The sequence below is a fragment of the Oryza sativa genome, chromosome 7, assembly GCF_034140825.1.
Source record: "Oryza sativa Japonica Group chromosome 7, ASM3414082v1".
In the NCBI taxonomy this organism is placed as follows: Eukaryota; Viridiplantae; Streptophyta; class Magnoliopsida; order Poales; family Poaceae; genus Oryza; species Oryza sativa.
In genome coordinates, this window is record NC_089041.1 from 20,773,873 (window position 1) to 20,794,353 (window position 20,481).

Sequence of the window (20,481 nt, forward strand, 5' to 3'; positions counted from 1 at the left end):
TTATTTCAGAATGATTTGTGGAAGTGGCTACCAGAGTCTGTTTAGAAGACTTCCATGAAATAGCAGTTTCACCTTGCAAAAATACGAATCCTGTTTGTGATCTGGCGTTGTGGGGATCAGATAGATAGCCAGCATCAGTATACCCAATTAAAGTCGAATCCTGGTTCTTTTTAAAGAAAAGTCCAAGATCTCTTATGCCATTAAGATATCAAAAGACATTCTTAACTCCAGTCCAATGGCGTTTGGTAGGAGCAGCGTTGTATCTTGCTAATAGATTTACCGAGAAAGAAATATCTGTCCTCGTACTATTTGCAAGGTACATAAGTGCGCCAATAGCACTAAGATATGGAAAATCAGGACCAAGTACATCCTATCCATCTTCTTTTGATCTAAATGGATCTTTCTCCACGTCTAGAGATCGAACCACCATAGGGGTTTTGGAAGGATATGACTTGACAATATTAAATTTCTCCAAAATTTTCTGGGTATATGTACTTTGGTGCACAAGGATTCCAGAAGGTAAATGCTCAAGTTGTAGACCTAAGCAAAATTTGGTTTGACCCAAAGCCTTCATCTCAAATTCCGTCTTTAAATGATGACGTGCTTCATTAATATCTTGTGTATTGCCAATGATGTTCAGATCATCGACATATACCGAGATAATACAAAATCCTGTGGGGGACTTTTTGATAAAGACGCACGGGCAATCATCATTTGTAGTGTATCCCTTTAGCGAAAGGAATTCACTTAATCGGTTGTACCACATCCTGCCCGATTGTTTTAAGCCATAAAGTGACTTCTGCAACTTAACACAATACATGTTACGATTTACCTTCTGATTCGGGATGTTGATTCCATCAGGAACCTTCATGTAAATATCAGAATCAAGTGACCCATAAAGATATGCTGTCACTACGTCCATCAACTGCATAAATAGATGATTTTGTACTGCCAATAATATTAAATATCGGAAAGTTATACCACTCATAACTGGAGAGTAAATTTCGTTGAAATCAACGCCAGGTTTTTGCGTAAAACCTTGTGCTACAAGCCTTGCTTTATATCTCACCACCTCGTTATTTTCGTTCCGTTTCCAGACGAAAACCCATTTGTATCCCACAGGAAAGATACCACGAGGAGTAGGCATTACAGCCGAGAATACATCTCTTTTGTAAAGCGAGGCTAATTCTGCGTCAATTGCGTCCTTCCATTTTTTTTCCAGTCAGAGCGCTTTTGGCACTCTTTTATAGACCTAGGTTCTGGATCAACTTGGAGGCACTCAGCAATTTGTTCAGAAAAATTAGTGTCGACAATTGTAGCTCTTCTATCAAAAGATTCTCCAGTTTCAGAGTAATTGATGGCAATTTCATCAACCCTTATAGACTCATTGTGATCTCCCGAAACAATGTGTCTATGGTCTTCCGAATTCCTAGTCTCAGCATTGTGCACCACCGAGCTAGGTTGCAGACTATCACGATCTGCTTGATATATAGTATCAATTTGGTGTGTACCAACTAAAGGTTGGTTTGCATTTACCGTCTTTCTTTGCTTATTAGCAATTGTTTCTCGCTGAGTGGCCATACTTCTTCCTTTCTTTTTAGTGAGTGGAAGTTGAGTGGTTTTATTTGGTACCTCCACTCTTTCTGGCGCATTCTGAGCAGGAATGAAAGATTTAGTCACACCTTTATAATTGGTAAATGCATCTGGTAGGTTATTTGCAAGTCTTTGCAAATATATAATTTTCTGAACTTGAAGTTCAGTTTCAGTAGTACGTGGGTCTGAGCCTGGAATACCCTGGGTATCCCAATCAATTTCCTGGCATTCTTTCTGGTAGATCAATTGTGCCATTAAGATATCCAAAATTGTGCAGCGAATAGATCGTTCTAGCTTCCTACTTCCGCCTTCTATCGATCGTCTGCATGTTCACATATAAGTATGTGAAACCGTCCTAATATATATATATATATATATATATATATATATATATATATATATATATATATATATATATATATATATATATATATATATATATATATATATATATATATATATATATATATATATATATATATATATATATATATATATATATATATATATATATATACACACACACACATATATACACACGACTGTGCACCCAGTGTATGTACTCCCTCCCACTGTTGGATCATCCATTAAGGACCTGGTTAGCCGGTTTCAGAAAAAATACGTTTTTTTTTATTTTCACATGTACAACCGAACCTGATTAAAAAATCTAGAAAATGATCCATGCTTGTAGGTACGTATCAGTTACATCTCTTGACTTTTACAAATTACAAATGGAACAAGCCCGTAGCAAGCAACATATATAATCTGCTTTTTGGTAGTAGTACATACTGCTTTTTATTTAGTACCATGTACTTGATGATTGGAAAGCAGTAGTATATCTGATGAAAAAGCTGTATATACCCATCGACTAAAAGAGCTGTACATTTAGGGATAACGGGCAGTATATATATAATCATACTGATGAGCACGTACCCGGTCAAGTATAATCGGTTAAAAAGCAGTGCATACTACTTTACTTTTAAGTTAATTGTAGTATATACTTGTATATATATAATTTTTTTTGGTTAGTTATTTTTTCGGTCAGTATAGCAGTATATACTTTAATTTTCTAAGGTAGTAGTGGTATATACTTATTATTTAGTTAGTAGTAGTATATACTGTTTTTTTTTCAGTTTGTTGCAGTATATACTTATTGTTTAGTTAGTAGTAGTGTATACTTCTTTTTTATTGTATATACTTCTTTTTTAGTAAGTTGCAGTAAAATAGTATATGTACCACTTGCTCTGTGGCAATATTTTTTTTCTTTGTAGTAGTATGTATATACTGAACTTTTTTTTTTACAGAGCAGCAGTATATACTTTTTTGAAGTTAGTAGCAGTATATACCTTTTTTTACTAGTAGTATGTATTATTTTTTAATTAGTAATAGTACATACTACTTCTTGTTAGAAACAGTATGTATATTCTTCTTTAGAAAAGTAACAATATGTACTAATCATCTATTGGAAAACAGTATATATATATATTTATATACAATCAAATATATGATGATCAACAAAACAGTATACAACCATTTTCCTAGAAAAACAGTATATACTGTTTAGGATAACAAGCACAGTACATAATAATACTGATGAATGATGAGTACTCGGTAAGGTATCATCGGTTAATAAATCAGTACATGCTGCTAAGATTAAGAGAAAGGAAAGGTATCATTAGTTAATAACACAGTAGATACTGCAATGATTAAGAAAAAAAAGAATCACTGCTAATTACAAAGAAAAAAAAATGCATGGTTGGCCCATCCATCCATGACTTGTGCCAGATGGATTCAGAATGGAAGAAATGTCAGAAGCCCGCCCTGATTGGAAAAACAACTAATCTTTGGCTAATCGATATTAGCTCTGAACCAGAAATCAAATAACTACAGAGACGGTGCAGTACGTGTTTCTACCTAACGTTGTTGCCGTGATTCATTGACTAGACATTATTGTCGAGGATCTGCGTGATCATCCGCCATCGTTGGACAGTTTTTGCCTCCAGTTTATGGAAGGCTCTACCATGATTGATGTGGTTTCTCGTATGATCCCTGGCTCACTGCACGCGAAAGGGGGAAAAAGGATGTCAGAGATTTAAAAGTGACCATGAATCAGAATATCTAGCAGCAGTCAGAAATCAAAGATTGGTACCAACGACGGGGAGACGACGACGACTCCGATGCCAGTTGTGCCCAGGTTGTGGCGCCGATCGGCCGATGGACCACCACGCCGTCGTGGCCGTATCGCTGATGTGTTTGCCTGTAGCCGCCACGCCTCGCGTCGTGGCCGAATCACCGACGGGTTGGATCGCGTCGTGCCCGAATCGCTGATAGAACGCGCCGTGGCTGCCCGCCACCGCGTCTGTATCGCGAGAGGTGTCTCGGTATGGTGAGAAATAATCGGCGATGGTTAGTTAAATTGTCCCGGATAATTATGGATTAATTCTTATTTAAAATATTAACGGATCAGTGTAGCTATACCCGTTAGGGGAGGTTTGATCGGATATGTGATCGTTGGTTGAATGGATGGACGGTGGGTGAGAGCAGGTGTATGTACACCCGGGTGGATATAATCAATTTTCTATCTCTATTATTATAAAAATTAAAGATGTTTTTGCCGAAAGCTTGCTACGTCGTCTCATCGTCGAGTCGGACTCGGGAATCAAGTCAGCAGCAAGCGCACATAGACGTGCGTACAAATATTTCTTTTACATAATGACCGATCGGACTCATGCATCTTCCACCCGGATCCCTCCCGGAATTTTTTTTATTTTTAATTTTTTTTATTAAAAGTTTTACAAAAATAATTTTTTATTTTGAAAATTGACAGAAGTGGTCGCCAACCGCCCTCTGGGAGGGCGATTTTTAAAAATCGCCATCCCAGAGGGCGGCGAAAGTGACGTGGCAGACGGCCGTTCGCTCTCGGGCGACGGCCGTCAACGAAATTTGCAGGCGGCCCCCTTGCCGCCCTCCGCTAGGGCGATTTTGTACTGTGCGGGGGGCCGCCTGCAAATGGGCGGCGGGGGGCCTGGAATTTTGCAGGCGGCCCCCTTGCCGCCCTAGGGGAGGGCGATTTTATACTGTGCTTTATATTTTTGTATAAATATCAATAGTTATCAAATCTTTTTATATTGAAAAATATACAAGATTAAAATCTCCAAGACTGGTAAAATACAATTTTATTATTTTTAGGGCCTATTTGGAATGTTACCGTACAAATATTTTGTTAGTGCCAAAATATAAGCAAGTTTTGGCACTACCAAATATTTGGTAAGGTAAAATTGCATTTGATCATATTTGGTTTGCTGCCAAAATGTAAAATTGTAGTGAAGAATGTTCTACATAATCTCAAATCTAGATTACGTATTACCAATGAATAGGCTTCAATCGAAATCAAACACAAGTACTATTCAAATTACCAAAATATTGGTAGGGCATGTTTTTGGTAGCAATCCAAATAGGCCCTTAGTCTTACGCATACAAAAAATCACCACCATAATTAAACATTGTAATGATAAGATAGATAAGAAGTGCCATCGATACACGGTACAAATTTGTCGATCCCGACGAATCAAGCATGCGGTAACCTATCGACCCCTTCTAGGTCGGTCAGAATGCATTGTATTCTCGTGGTCCTTCAATCGTTGATACTCTACTTGTGTTTCTGACTCTGTTATCTTCTGGCCATGATATGATAGAGTGACATTGTCGATCCATCGAGTAAATCCACCCATCCTTGGATTGCCCTGTAAAAATAGTAATGTTATTCAGTTTGGGTAGTAATTTTGTGCAAATCATAGCGGATTTTGTAAATGGTTAGACATACAACGAAATCGTTGTCTACATTGGGGCAGACAAAATATCTCCTTCGAAATGTTTGTTCAGCAAAGGATGTAGCCACCTGCCAGCGATCTCTGCACCCACACTTTGGACGCTCGGACCATTTAGGTAACCCTAATGGATTGTTCCTCCAGTCTAAGCTTGCAATTTCCACCCGACGTTCGTACTCCATCCAAGCATGAATGAACTGTATGGTCGGTTCAGGTTGCGTTATCGGCCCGCCACTTGAAGTAACTCTGACTGTGTCAATCCATTGTACGAATTGACATTTCCATACATCCTCCTATGTATATCCATGTTGGGATAGTTAAGTTAATGATAGTACTGAGGAGTGATGAAAAGAATAGTTGTAATTACCACGAAATCATCGTCGACAATGTTTGGACACACGAAACACCTTTGTCCTCGAGTTCGGTGCCTTACGGACCTTATGACCTGACAACGGTCACCACAACGACACTCCGGACGCTCACGCCACGTGGGAAGTCCTAGGGGATTTACGTGCCATTCTAAAGCCTCAGCAGCAATTCGACGTTCATGCTCATCCTTCCGCCTTAGGTAGTCCGATCTTGTTTCACTACGTGGGTAAGCACGGGTTCCGTCGTTTTGTGGGTTCTCCATGTCTACCCACTCGATGAAGTTGCACATTGGACGATATGTCTGCGTAAGATGTTACAATTGTGTACGAAGAAGTTAGTTTTTTTATCCATTTGAACTTCGAATAGATGAAGCATACCTGATCAAAGTTCGCGCATTGGAAGAATCTCCTGCCCCGAGTTTGTATCATGAGGGAAGACTTGAGTATGCATCCATCCCCACAATCGCACAAAGGACGGTCACACCATGGTGGAAACCAACCAGCAAAAGGATCGCTTCGCCAGTTGAGACGCTCAAGGAATGGCGCTTCCATTTTCGTGTGTTGTGTGCTAGTGGGAAAGAAGATATGAAGAGGTTGCCTTCAGATTGTCAATTATATAGCGTCGTTTTCACTGCAATATATGTGAACTCAATGAGATACATTATTCATTAGATGTGACAAGACGATCACGCGTGGGCGTGATTCACTTTATGTCAACAGGCAGCGCCGAAAGTTGATAGTGACAACTCGAGCTGCCGCTTTTCATGTGTGCTGTTGTGGACTGTGCGCGCTACTGGATCTTACACTACCGTGAAGCGCCGAAAGTGTGTTGTCGTGAACATAAGTTGTTCTAGCACCATATGAATGAAAAGAACTATGTAGACGAGACAAACACAAGTAGTACTGCAGTAGTAATAGCAAAAGTAGTACTACTTTACAAGTTTGTAAGCCAAAAGAAACGGTCACATAAGGACTGAAGAGGTAGAACACTACTGACGAGGCCTCTTACCCCTGTCCCTCCTACCCTGCGCCCTAATGTGCCCCTGGGAGTACGTGAGTCGGTCCGGGGGTACGGCACGGCCAACCCGTCCTGCCTGTACAGGTGTGACCTCTGGCTGCTCCTGAGTGTGCGCCTCTGGAGCTCCTCCAAGCTGAGAGGAGCCTAGTACGTCGTGGTGGTGTGCACCGTGCAAGTCGTCGTCGTAGAACTGGCTAGTAGGACCAGTCCTACCGGCGTGAGACGAAGAGGCCCCAGTACCGAAGATCCCGGCTGCAAATCCTGCTGGACAAGGACCATCAGTTTCATACAGGTATTTAATAGTATTAATAAAAAGTAAAGTACCGTGTGGGCGAGGGATCGACGCTCCGTGAGAGGAAGAGCTGGCGAACGCGCCCGAAGAAGTGGCGAACGCCCCTGCGGAGCTCGCGGAAGCGCCGGTCGTGCCTGCGAACGCGCTCGAAGGCAGACGAGGTCCTGCGATGAGGAAACGTGCCGTTAAAACATGGTGGCATATTCGTGCAAAAGCTGAAACAAAAATGAACTAATCTCTGGGCTGAACTGTACCGTGCGAAACCGGTGCTGTAGGTCGCACTGCTCCGAAGCTAGGGGCGCTCGAAGGCAAACGAGGTCCTGCGAGGATGGAACATCAAGTTACGACGGGGTGATGTTTTCGTACAAAAACAAAAACAAAACTTAAGAAACCTCTGGGCTGAGCAGTACCGTGCGAAACAGGTACCGTAGGTCGAGGTCCTGCTCCGACGGTAGGCGCGCGAGGCCGTGGTTGTACCGGACCAGCTGGAGGTACGACGTCCACGGCGCTGCGACAAGAGAAGACGCGCATGACCGCACGCATCTTCTCCTGCATCCGGTCGAAGGTCACCCTCTGCTCAACGTCAGTCAAGTGCAAACCTCTGTTCAACCTCACTTGGACTGCGGTGATATCGGCACTGATATCCCGTGCGGCATCAGCCTATGCAAGATGGAAATAAAAAATTCAGTAGTTGTCCTATATTATGCAAGATAAATGAAATAATTGTAAGAACTAATACAAATTCGACGTACCCCCACGAAGTAGTCTCGGTCACGGTGCGTGGGATACGCGTCCGTCACAGCGGCAACGTGCGGCTCTGGGGCGTCTGGAGTGAAGGTCACACGCGCACGAGTGCGAGGAAGGTACCAGCGAAGGTAGTCACGGTAGTTCTCCTCCGTGTGTGGGAAGAGCTCGTTGATCACCTCCTCTGTAGCTAACACCCAGTCGTCAACGTACTGCTGTACACGTGGAGCCCAAAGTGCGCCTGCTAGCTGTCCCCGTCGAGTCAACCTGTGAAGAGAGGTAAATTATATGGCTCGATGAAGTAATTATCATAAAAATTTAGAAATGAACAATCCGAACTCACGAGTGGTCGGCAGGGAGGACGGTCGGCTGCACGTTGCCCGGAAACACCTGCCTAAGTCCGAACTGTCTCATCACACGCTGCGGGCAGTGAGGCTCAACGAAAATGTCGAACACCATCGGCAGGATGGTGAGCCAGTAAGCCTGGTCGCGTGTGCACAACGACGAAAGTCCTAGCGGTGCTCTCGCAGCGACGGCCTCTTCTGTGTACGGCTCCCAGATGACGTCGCTCGGCTGGAGACGGTCAAACTCGAACACGAAGTCCGGGTAACCTCGTCTCACCTGGACGTGAGCGTAACGACGCTTCAATAAACATGATCGGAATTAGACATGTTATGTGAAGAAAAAAGAGAAGACGACTGATAAACTTATAACGCAGCGAAGTTGCACTAACCCCACGTCGACACTAGTAAGTCCCCATCGTGGGACCGTCCTCTGGCCACTACGCGCTGCGACCAACCCCGTAGGGTGCGCTGTCCACCACTGGTCGACCTATGGCAAACCTCTGGGCTGCCCAAAGCTGAAGCAACATAGGGCAGCCAGCGATGATCGCTCCCGCGTCAGTCTTCGTGCACGCCTCACAGAGGGCACGGTACGTGGCTGCTAGCACGGCAGAACCCTAGCTCCACTGCGGCACGTCCTGTGGCTGAGCATCCGCGATGGACCGTGCGTAGTGGACCAGCCGGGAGTCCACAGCGTGCCCGTGGGTGCTAGTGAGCATCACCCACCCGAACAACCACAACAGGTACGCCTCAAGGGAGCGTCGGACCGAGTTATCATCAGCGTCAGGGTGCAGAAGGTACGCCTACAATTAAGAATGAAATGTTAGTACAAAACACTCTGTTGATCGCAAATAAGCATGTATGATAATAACAACTTATTTACTTACAGTGAACTGGAGCAACCAAGCCTTGCTAGGCCCGACTGTAGAGTACGGAGGAAGGGTGTTGGCCGGTCCTAGGTGTGGAAGGCGCATCACCTGCTCGAAGCGCGCAGTGATATCCTCCTTCCACCCAAAAACACCGTCCACGGGACCAACTGGTGCTCCCGCCAGCGGTAGCCCGAGCAGGTACGACACGTCCTGCAGTGTCGGAGCCATCTCCCCACAGGGAAGGTGGAACGTGTGTGTTTCAGGTCTCCAGCGGTCTACCAGAGCGGCAAGGAGTGACCGGTCTGCATCCCACCGCTTCGCTGGGTCACGGTCGTCCGCCGCCGCCTCAACAAGCCTACAAAGTGGTAGAAGGCCTGTCGCACGCAACCTGTATAGAGCAAACTTCAAACATAAGTACAACACAAAGCAAAGTTGAGTTGAAATGTGAACATACGCGTACCAAGGAACGTGACGGGGGTCGACACGCAACCACTCGCGCGACGTGCGTGGACGGAAGGTGCCGAGCTGTGCACCCTCGACTGCTGACAGGAACGAGCGGTGGTTCCTGTCAATCCCACGGTTTAACAGCGCCGATGTGTCGTACGCCATACCTGCATCAAATAGATTGATCAGAAACATGTAAATAATTAGTTCAACATAAGTAATAAATGTTCATAAGCGAATTACTAACACATATTAAACAAGGGTACAAACAAACAAAAGTGTCACCATACGGAATATTTCTGATTACAACAAAAACTGCAGTTACACGATATGAGTACTTAGTCCGAACACTCATCACGATAACATTATGATACAATACCGAATAGTTCGCAATACTACTAGTACAACAATAGTCGGAGGTACTCATTACAACAACATTCAATTGAAATTACACGATAGAAGTATTTAGTCCGAACACTCATCACATCACAACAGCATTTTATTTCCTAAATCGATAGCATTGTTACACCATGGAATCGCCTGCTGCGCGACGACGCCTTGGCCTTGCGCGCCTGCTTGTTGTTCCTTCACCAGGTGGTCGCCTACCATCACTTGCCTGTCCAGATGGACTAGCATCTGCGCCGCTTGGAACTTCTGCATTCTTCGGGCATTTCTTGTAAGTATGGCCGCGCAGATCACACTTGCTGCAGCGTAAAGTCCTCCCACCTGCTTCTGACTCATCCATATCATTTCTGATGCGTCTAGTTTGGCGTCGACCCTTTTTCACCCTTAACTTAGATGGATCTGGAATATAAAAAACTTGGGCACTCAGCGTTGTGTAAGATCCTAAGATCCCGAACCCATATATCTCCTCACTCCATGTATGAAAGATTGCTTCTTTCCTGAAATAATTTGAGACGTACACATTGGGAGATATGCCACAATCACCAGCAGCAGCAAGAACGTGTGAGCAAGGAAGGTGATGAAGCTTCGGCTTCATACAACTGCAGGTACATCCACCATCCGCCTTTAAGACACATTCCTGCACGGCTTGCTTGCGATAGATACCACGCCCGCTCCTATCAACACACATTATTTCATACCGATGCACTTGTGTGCCTTGAGCAATAACTCTATGTCTCCGTGCCTTTTTGAATTTATCTTCCATGTACTTTGTCACTACGTTGCCAAACACTATGTTGTTATCGGCCATGGACGGACCAATTTTCTTGTATCGATCCCTAAAGTACGCTTGCGTGCCGTGAAGGATGAATTCAACAATAGCAACCAATGGAAGTACCCGAACTCCTCGCATTACCCAGTTGTACACCTCTGCCAAATTGGTTGTCATTATGCCATACCGAGATCCATCGGTGTCGAACAATAGAGACCACTTCTCCTTAGGCTCATTCTCAATCCACTGAGTGAAATTTCTGATGGACGACCCTGACCTCCTTCTCATTGTTGGTGGGTCATCATGTAATGCACCAAGAGCTATGGGAGGCTCGTCACCTTCAACTTGTGGTCTGCGAGATTGCTCATCTGTTTGCTTCGTTGTCAACTCATCCAACTTGTCCCACAACTCATTAAATTTCTTCTCTTGGTTCTGTACACAGAGCCTCTTAAAGAGCTCCATAAGATGCTTGTTCTTGAATTGCTTGTAGAAATTTGCACCCATGTGACGCATGCACCACCGACTCCGAACATCAGGCCACTTAGCTGGAAGTCCCTTCTCATCCCAACCGTTCTGCAAGTAGTCAATAGCCCGCAACATACGCGCATGACGATCATGTATAAGGCAAACGTTGGGCCTCATACGCACCACTGCAATGTGCACTCTCTCTAGGAACCAGTACCAGCTTTCAGTGTTCTCACTCTCTACAAATGCAAAAGCCATAGGTAGAACCTGGTTGTTCCCATCACACCCAATTGCTGTCAATATCTAACCTCGGTATTTACCTGTCATAAAAGTTCCATCTATGCATAGAACAGGTCGACAATGCACAAAAGCATTGATGCAAGCACCCAATGAGAAAAAGGCTCTTTGCATCACACTCTTTGTTCGATCATCAACCGATGTAAATGTATGTAGGTCATAGTAAGTATTATTATTCCTCTGGGCAATGGTGGCTAACAAACGAGGCAAATTATCATAAGAAGCTTCAAATGTGCCATACCTCATCTCAATAATCTTTTGTTTGGCTCTCCAGGCCTTTGCATAGCTTATGGTGTACTTGAATTTGTTCTCGATGTGCCTAATAATTGATTTTGGTTCAAAGCCAATGTTACCAACAACACTGCTGTACATCTCACTTGCCACAAAAGCTGAAGTGATGTTTCGGTGATACTTCTCCACCCCTTGTAAGTAGCACTTGTGCTCGGTCACAATGCTAACTTTCCAATAATCATTCCATTTACCCTTATATGCATGGACACGCCACGGACAATCTTCCTTCATGCACCTCACTTCATACACATAATTTGTTGACTTGACCACCCTAAACTCTCTCTGCAAGGAAACTGCCCAATGCTTCACCGCCTCCTTCATCTCATACTTATGAGCATACCTTGCACCGTCAATTATCTCGTTCTCCTTATACTCCCAGGGTACATGATCACCCTCTGATATAACAAGTCCAGAGAGTCCTCATTTGCCCAATCAGTGGCCATTACATCACCTTCCTCATCGGATGATGCGTCGTCGTCCGCTTCCTCATTATCCGAATCTTCCCTCTCCATTTCATCAACAATTATACCGACTCTCTCCCCCTCATCCGCCATGCCCATGGCCTGCTCCTCCCTTGGTTGATTTTCCTCATTTTGCATCGATGGTCCAACAACATCCCCTGCATTGATAGGACCCTCTACATCTTCGGTTTGCATTGAAACATTTATATCTTTCTCTTGTACCGACACAAATATAACGAGGAGCCATGACCGTTCAAAAGCCATTTCCACATACCGTCTCCAAGCAGCAGTGCTGTCCATCGGCATTAGTTCCCAAAAATAACCTTCTGTTGCACGACTCACTACAACTGATACTGACATTGTGTAGACTTCTTGGTCTATTCTAAATCCTCTCAACAACCAACTATAAATTGACTGAAATGTTCTCTCCGCAGGCCTATCGATGCCCTTAGATGTCATTACAAAATCTGACAGATCAACACCATCTGGACCAAATCTAATATTTCCTTCACCGTGAACTAGCTGAAATGTGACCTTATTTGACATTGTGCCTGATGAAAACAATAACTGCGTTAACCTCGTATTTCTGTACTACGCCCTAAGTTACATTCTCTACAATATTGTTCTCCAAAATTCTAAAAGTAGGTTACATTCTCCAGATCAAACTAAACTACATCTTACAATTAACACTACTGTCTATATCTCAATTCATACTATTATATTCTATGCTCTGGATCTACACATATGTGCTGTGTGCTACAGATATGCTAAAATATATGGAACTAAAACTAAAACGCAACATATATACTCAAACATAACATATTAGTACAAATGCAAAAGATGTATGGGAGCAAACCTGTGATGAAGTGAGCGAACCAGCAGGGCTTCGCCGCTCCCCTTCTGCTGCCCTCCCCTCTCTCTCTTTCGTTTTTTTGGGATTTTTAGTGAATATAATGAAATTTCAGAGAGGGGGGACTGGGCTTTATAGGGGGGAGGCAAAAATCGCCCTCCCCCAGGGCGGCAAGGGGGCCGCCTGCAAAATTCCATACCCCTTCGCCGCCCATTTGCAGGCGGCCCCCCGCACAGTACAAAATCGCCCTAGCGGAGGGCGGCAAGGGGGCCGCCTGCAAATTTCGTTGACGGCCGTCGCCCGAGAACGAACGGCCGTCTGCCACGTCATTTTCGCCGCCCTCTGGGATGGCGATTTTTAAAAATCGCCCTCCCAGAGGGCGGTAGGCGACTACTTCCGTCAATTTTCAAAATGGAAAATTATTTTTGTAAAACTTTTAATAAAAAAAATTTAAAATAAAAAAAATTCTCCCTCCCGTACATGAAGAGGAAGAGGAAGCCTCCTTGCTCTTCCCTGTCCACCTGGGCTTTCAGTCCATCGTTCCCATCAGATGGGCCCAGCTGTGCCAGCCCCCAAGCAAGGCAGGGCAGCTCTCCAAACACATACGTGACACTATTACACTTCTAAATTCTAATGGGAACAGTAACAGGATGTATGAAATGCTGCCTCCTTCATTTCAAAACTGGATTTTTTTTTCGATAGTACTTCTTCAACTATGTATATATTTTCTTCTACTTTTAAACTAAACACTTAAAAATTATTGGTGATAAAAATTTCTAAACTTTAATCAAAATTTATAATAAATGCTAAATATTTGTAAAGATATATATCTCTAATATTATCAAAATTGAAAACGTTTTTGCTGGTACTTTAGTAGGTTATCCGTATTTGAGTCGGTTTCTATGTTCGTTCGCTCTACTATTATAAAAATTGAAGCTGTTTTTGCTGGTACTTTAGTAGGTCATCCGTATTTGAGTCGGTTTCTATGTTCGTTTGCTTTTAGAAATATAGATCCAAGTTTGAGTCTGTTTTTAAGTCTATTTGTTTTTGGAAATACAGAAGGAGTCGTATAAGAGATCTCTTTCAAAAACTCGCACGCTAACTTGGGATGCTTTTAGAAATAAAGAAGGAGTCGTATAAGAAATATTTTAAAAAAAACTCGCATGCTAACTTGAGATCAGAGTCTGACTCCTAATTGCAACTCATAATTTTCTAAAAGAAATATCCAAGCAAATTCTCACAGTAATTTTTGCCCTAACTAAACCGTATAGTACAACAACAACAACAACTACAACAACTATTATTATTATTTATATTATTATTCACCCGTTGCAACGCACGGGTATTTTTTCTAGTGTGTGTGTGTGTGTGTATATATATATATATATATATATATATATATATATATATATATATATATATATATATATTGAAACATATGTATATATATATATATGCATACAACAAGCACCAGGATGAAAAAAATAAGGAAAAAAGATCTTTAGTCCCGGTTGGTAAAGATGGTTCTTTATTCCCGGTTATTTCACCCGGGATTCGCCGTCAACAAACGGTTGCCAACCGGCGGCAAAGATAGGTTGTGCAGTAGTGAAAAAAAGTCATTATGGTGTTTTCAACCATTCATTAATTAGTTACATATCTCATAATTAAACGAGGTCATGTTAGCTGTTGATATATAATGAGTATAGCTGTCTAATATCACCTTTCGTACATGTGGGATTTTTTGAAGATCTTCTCTAAAGTTATAGTAATATCTTTTATGTTTCCACATGTAATGTAAGACCTTTATTGTTAGACTAAGTGTCAAATATACTATTTTTATTTGGTTACAGTTGGATTAGGAGTTAGAATAGGTGTGGGATAGAATAAGGGTTAAACTTTGTCATAGGCTCATTCTTAAATAAGTGGGAGGGGGCACCACAAGAAAAAAAATTGCAAATATAATTATGTTTTTAATAATTGACGTTTATATACATACATGAGAAGGATTCGCAAAAATATACCCGTCCTGTGGGATGAAGATGCGGGACCATGACAGTCCTCAGCTCCAAAACGCAGGACCGTCGCAGTCCGGCAGCTCCAAAACGCGCCACCACGGTAGCATCTGATTTTTCAAACGGTGCCAAATAGTGTTCGAACAGTGTCAAAACAATGTGAATTCACTGTCTACCGTGGTGGCGTGTTTTGGAGCCACAGGACCGCGATGGTCCTGTGTTTTGGAGCTGCGGACCGTCGTGGTGTCGCATGACCGTCCCACGGGATTGTCGGTCCCTCGTTTTGGTGATGCAGGACCATCGCGGTCACTCGTTTTCATCTCGTGGGACGGGTATATTTTCACAAATCCTTTCTATGCAGGTATATAAACATAAATTATTGAAAGCCAATTTTTTTGGGCACCATAATAGCGCAAACACACAAGTAGATGATAGCGGCGGGGGCATAAACATGTAGTGGCTAAGATGCTATATCGATTGGGGAAGAGCGCCCTAGAGCCCTAGATATGTAAGGGGCTGAATTTCATTAACAAATGTCAAATATCGTGTGTTCATGTGTTATCATTTGATATATTTTGGGTGATCAATGACTGAAACGATCGAGAAGGTTAGTCGTTGTTCCGCTATATCAACTAACTTTTATAACATTTATTTCCATATATAAGTTATGCTTACATTGCATTTTTTTTCCAAATACTCTTGTTACTCACAGTCTCCGTCTCTCCATCAAAACAACCAGTGAGGTCCTTGAGCTCCTTATTATAATTTTAGTTCAGTATAACATATTTGCTTGCATTCCGGATATGTCCCATGAACCCTTTTGTGTTTTGCTTCCACACGTTAGTGGTTCGTCCTGTTAATTCTGTCCTGCTACTTTAATTTCGTTGAGGAATTCGGCAGCCCAAGAAGCTAAGCCTGCCGTATGCTGTTATTAGGTTGCCGTGCCAGCTAGTGCTATTAGCAATGCAGTATACATATATAAATAGAGAGACTGATCAAGCTAGAGCGGCAGAGAGCTAGTGCACAGAGCCGATCAAGCTTCAGAAAGTTCAGAGCTGCATCAGGGCTAGCTAGCTCTCTCGACAAGAACTCGAAATGGGTAATGGCGGCATTAAGGCCTATGCGGCCATTGTTCTGATCAGGCTCATGTACTCTGGTATGCACGTCATGAGCAAGGTCGCCTTGGATCAAGGCATGAGCCCTTTCGTGTTTGTGTTCTATCGGCATGGCAGTGCTGCACTCGTGTTGATCCCCGCTGTTCTTATACTGGAGAGGTCAGCTTGTTAGCTATACCCCTCCCCCTTTTTTTTTTCTATTGAGCTTCACATTTTTATTTTTTATTTTTGCAGGCCAAAAGCTAAACAAGTGACGCTAAAAATTGCAGCAAAAATGTTTGTGCATGCCTTATATGGGTACGTATAGGTTTGTTCTAGCTAATATGAAGTCAATTATTCTTGTGGCTCTGCTTAGTCCATGGCTAGCTCATGCATGGCTTGTCCTTGCCATATGTTACAGTGTGTTTTCAGACACACTGCATAATTAATTTGTGTTACACATTTCGCCAACAAAATACTGTGTGCTCAGGAGAACACTGAAAAAACAGAGAACCTAAAGTTTCGCCATTGATAAATGATTGATTAGCCCCATTAAAATATGGCCTATGCGGTGCCCACAGAAATTTTCATGTTTTCCGAAAAGGAAAGCCCTGTGGAACACTCGGAAACATTAAAAATAATATTTTGTCTCACAAAGTCACAATAATGCGGAATTTACATTTGCTAAACGAACACGCGCTACGAAAGTTATTTGGTCCACACCAAGATCCTTTCTAGCAACCACAATTTCTATGATTATTGTCCAGTGCAGTTTGCATGGGCTCTTTGCATTACATACTTTATTATATACTAGCCTTGCTTTATATATTTAACGATATTAAACAATCTAAAAAACATAATTTGAAAGTTGTACATATGAAAATACCCCCTCCGTACTCGTAAAGGAAGTCGTTTTGGAAAGCGACACGGTCTCCAAAACACAACTTTTAACTTCTTGTTTCTATAAAAATATTTATTAAAATGTGATATATGTATACTTTTATGAAAGTATTTTTCAAGACAAATCTATTCATATAATTTTTACATTTTTAAACTCAACAGCTTAAGAGTTATTTATGATTTATATTCCCAATGTCCTAAACGACTTCCTTTATGAGTACGGAGGGAGTACATATTAAGTCCCCTCTAACAACCTTTTTTTATCGTTTTCTCCTTTCTTAATTTAATAATTCCGAAATATAGCATTAATAAACCAAATCTGGTGCTATTTCTGTCTTCCATGAGCATAGCCAACAAAACCTATATTTAAGGGCGAAGATGGTACCAGCCGTAGAGCATTAACTTTTGTTTTACGTAATTAAAGTTGAACTCGATTGAGTATCAATTATAGCTTTCATGATTTAGTAATTATGATATTTGAAATTAAAAGATAGTGATTCAAATCATACTATTACTACTACTATTGTTAGTTTTGTTGTTTTTGTTGTAGTAGTAATAATAATAATAATAATAATAATAATAATAATAATAATAATAATAATAATAATAATAATAATAATAATAATAATATTATTATTATTATTATTATTATTATTATTATTATTATTATTATTATTACTATTATTTGCTTTGACTCTGAATTTTAGTTCTTTCAATTAAATATTCCAGAATTCAGTTTTGGTTGGTTTGAAGTATAACATCTTGGATCTAAATTTAGATTCTTATTCATTTAATTGTGAAATTCTAAATTAATAATTAACCAGTTGTAATTGTTGTGTGGTCTTTTTTAGTCTTACCCATTATATTTCTTCTGACCTATCCCATAAAATTAACTTGTCTCACCTAGATGGAGGATCTAGTTTATTGACAGTTTGTCCAATTAATGTTGGATTTTTTTGGGGGCGTATTCAATTAGTATAGGTATGGATGATGGACTGATAGATGGAAAAATGTGTAGATAAGTCGGAACTCATCACTTGGCATTTCTGTTAATAATATGAGATCTTCCGTGCATATTTCTACTGCTATGCATTAAGGTGCTTCATGTCACAATTGCTTAGATAGCAAAGCAGAGAGTGTGCAACAAAAGCCTTTATATACTCCCTCTGTTCCATTTTAAGTGCAGTTGTGGATCTCCATGTCTAACATTTAACCGTCTATCTTATTTAAAAAATTTATAAAAAAATTAAAAAAATAAGTCACGCATAAAAGACTATTCATGTTTTATCATCTAATTAATAGTAATAAAAATATTATTCATAAAAAAATTTAAATAAGATAAACGGTCAAATGTTGGATACAAAAGTCATAACTGGACTTAAAATAGGATGGAGGGAGTACACTGTATGCAATTTGATTAACTGTTGAGGCTTTTTATTACCAATTAAATTATGAAGATATTTAATATACACCTTGGCTCTAGACTGGTCTAATTCCTGATATTGTTTTTTTCTTTTAAATCTCAGAGTGACAGCATGCGGTTTCTTGTTCAACGTTGGTCTGAATTATGCCTCAGCAACGTCATCATCGGCATTGTACAACGTTCAGCCAGTGGTTACATTCATCCTTGCTGTTGTATTTGGGTAATGGATATGCAACTTTATCCCACGCAAAATCCAGACCTCCTTATCCTATATTCTATCATGATAGTTGCAATTTAAACTGACTTAGCGAACAGAAACTCGTTACTCAAAGTAATTGCAAAGGAAAGTGTTTTCAAAAACATACACTCATCTGTCAGAAGTTTTCGAAAACGTGCACTTCGTCAGAAGATTGAAGTTACACACCTTGTTACAGGATAGAGTCTATGAAGCTCAAGAAGCTCCATGGCAACGTAAAAGCGGCAGGCATTCTCTTCTGCGTGACCGGAGTCACCGTGCTGGCCTTCTACCAGGGGCCAATGCTGGGATCGTTCAACCATCACCACCTCTTTCAGCAAGCCAACAGCAGCGACGACCCTGAAGGGAACGCGCACTCCAAGACGCAGTGGGTGCTCGGGATTTTCCTCATAACACTCTCCAACGTTTTAGCTGGCTTATGGACAGTGCTTCTGGTATATATCAATCCAAACTTTCAGATTTCATGGCCACTAATTCAGAACTTGATTTTCATGGAGAATTTTTGTTTTTGCAAACTACACACAAAAGGCTTGCGCATCAGCATATTAGACGAAAGCAATCAAGTTACAGCCGACCTCGTAAGGGTCTCAATGGAGAAATTTTTCTTAACATGATGTTGTGTTTTTCAGGGGCCACTGATAGAAGAAACGTCCAAGCTGATGAACACAGCGTTACAGATCTCATGGGCCGCGGTCCAAGCCTTCGTTGTGGCTGTTGCAGTCGAGAGAGATTTCAACAAGTGGAAGCTAGGCTGGGATGTTGAACTCGCCACAGTAATCTACAGTGTAATTTGAGCTAGCTCTCTCTGATGCAATGTTATCTTCGATTTCAAATATTGCAACTCAAATGATGCTCAAGCTGAATCCAAATATGCTTATCCATGAAACAAATAATTTTTTTTTTGTTGCAGGGTGTGGTCGTCACCGCACTTTCGTACTACATGCAAATGTGGACGATCACAAAAGGGGGCCGGTGTTTCTTGCCATGTCAATGCCACTTACTTTTATATTCACAATCATCATATCCTCGTTCATTTTAGGGGATCCAACTAGCCTAGGGAGGTATGCTATGCACAAGGATATGATGAATTACTCACAGATTTGTAGTACACAGGACAATTCAGATTTTTCTCTGGTGCTTAATTATTATTTTTTTTTTGCTGATGCTGTTAATGTAATTGATTGTGCAGTATTTTTGCTGGGACTCTACTGATAGGAGGCCTCTATAATGTTCTGTGGGGGAAAAACATTGAGGAGCAGGATGAAGTGAACGACATAGTTGCAGATAAACCAGAATTTGAGATGCAGGGCAAAGAGGCTCAAATGCCTGGTGATGCTGGAACAAAGGTGTAAATTAACCAAGCGATGTGATCGAAAGATGGTGTTCTGACACTTGTATTTTCTTTCCCGTAGTGACGTCATTAGATTAAGAAAAGCATTGTTAATCTCAGACAATTAATTACATCGGTGTAGCTAGATAATTTCGTCATGCATTTATATATAGTCGTCAATGAATAAAATAAGTTTAAGTTGACTTTATAGCTATGTGCACGACCTAATAGATGAGATGCTGTACGTGTACCAGTATCACGTTGCCAAACCAACGGAAAAACATTAATTACATTGGCTCTCAAGTCACAGTTTCATGCTTATGCGCCGTTCGTCGCATTATGTTATATGCGGTGTTTTTTTTTTTTTTTGAAAAGAGAGGCACAAGTTTTGCCACTTTTGTATTAATAGAGGAGGAGTAGTAAAATTACAAA

The 20,481-nt window shown here is 41.4% G+C and overlaps 1 long non-coding RNA gene and 1 pseudogene across 1 annotated transcript; one reads left to right on the top strand and one right to left on the bottom strand.

The window, feature by feature from the left end:
• Window positions 1–3,304: 3,304 nt before the first annotated feature.
• On the bottom strand, window positions 3,305–3,945 carry LOC136357499 (uncharacterized). Its single transcript, XR_010742819.1, has 2 exons — window positions 3,743–3,945; window positions 3,305–3,650 (listed from the first exon to the last, which is right to left on the bottom strand). It is a non-coding gene; the product is annotated as an uncharacterized lncRNA (long non-coding RNA).
• Window positions 3,946–16,057: 12,112 nt separating this feature from the next.
• On the top strand, window positions 16,058–20,257 carry LOC4343435 (WAT1-related protein At5g64700-like; annotated as a pseudogene).
• The last annotated feature ends 224 nt before the right edge of the window (window positions 20,258–20,481 follow it).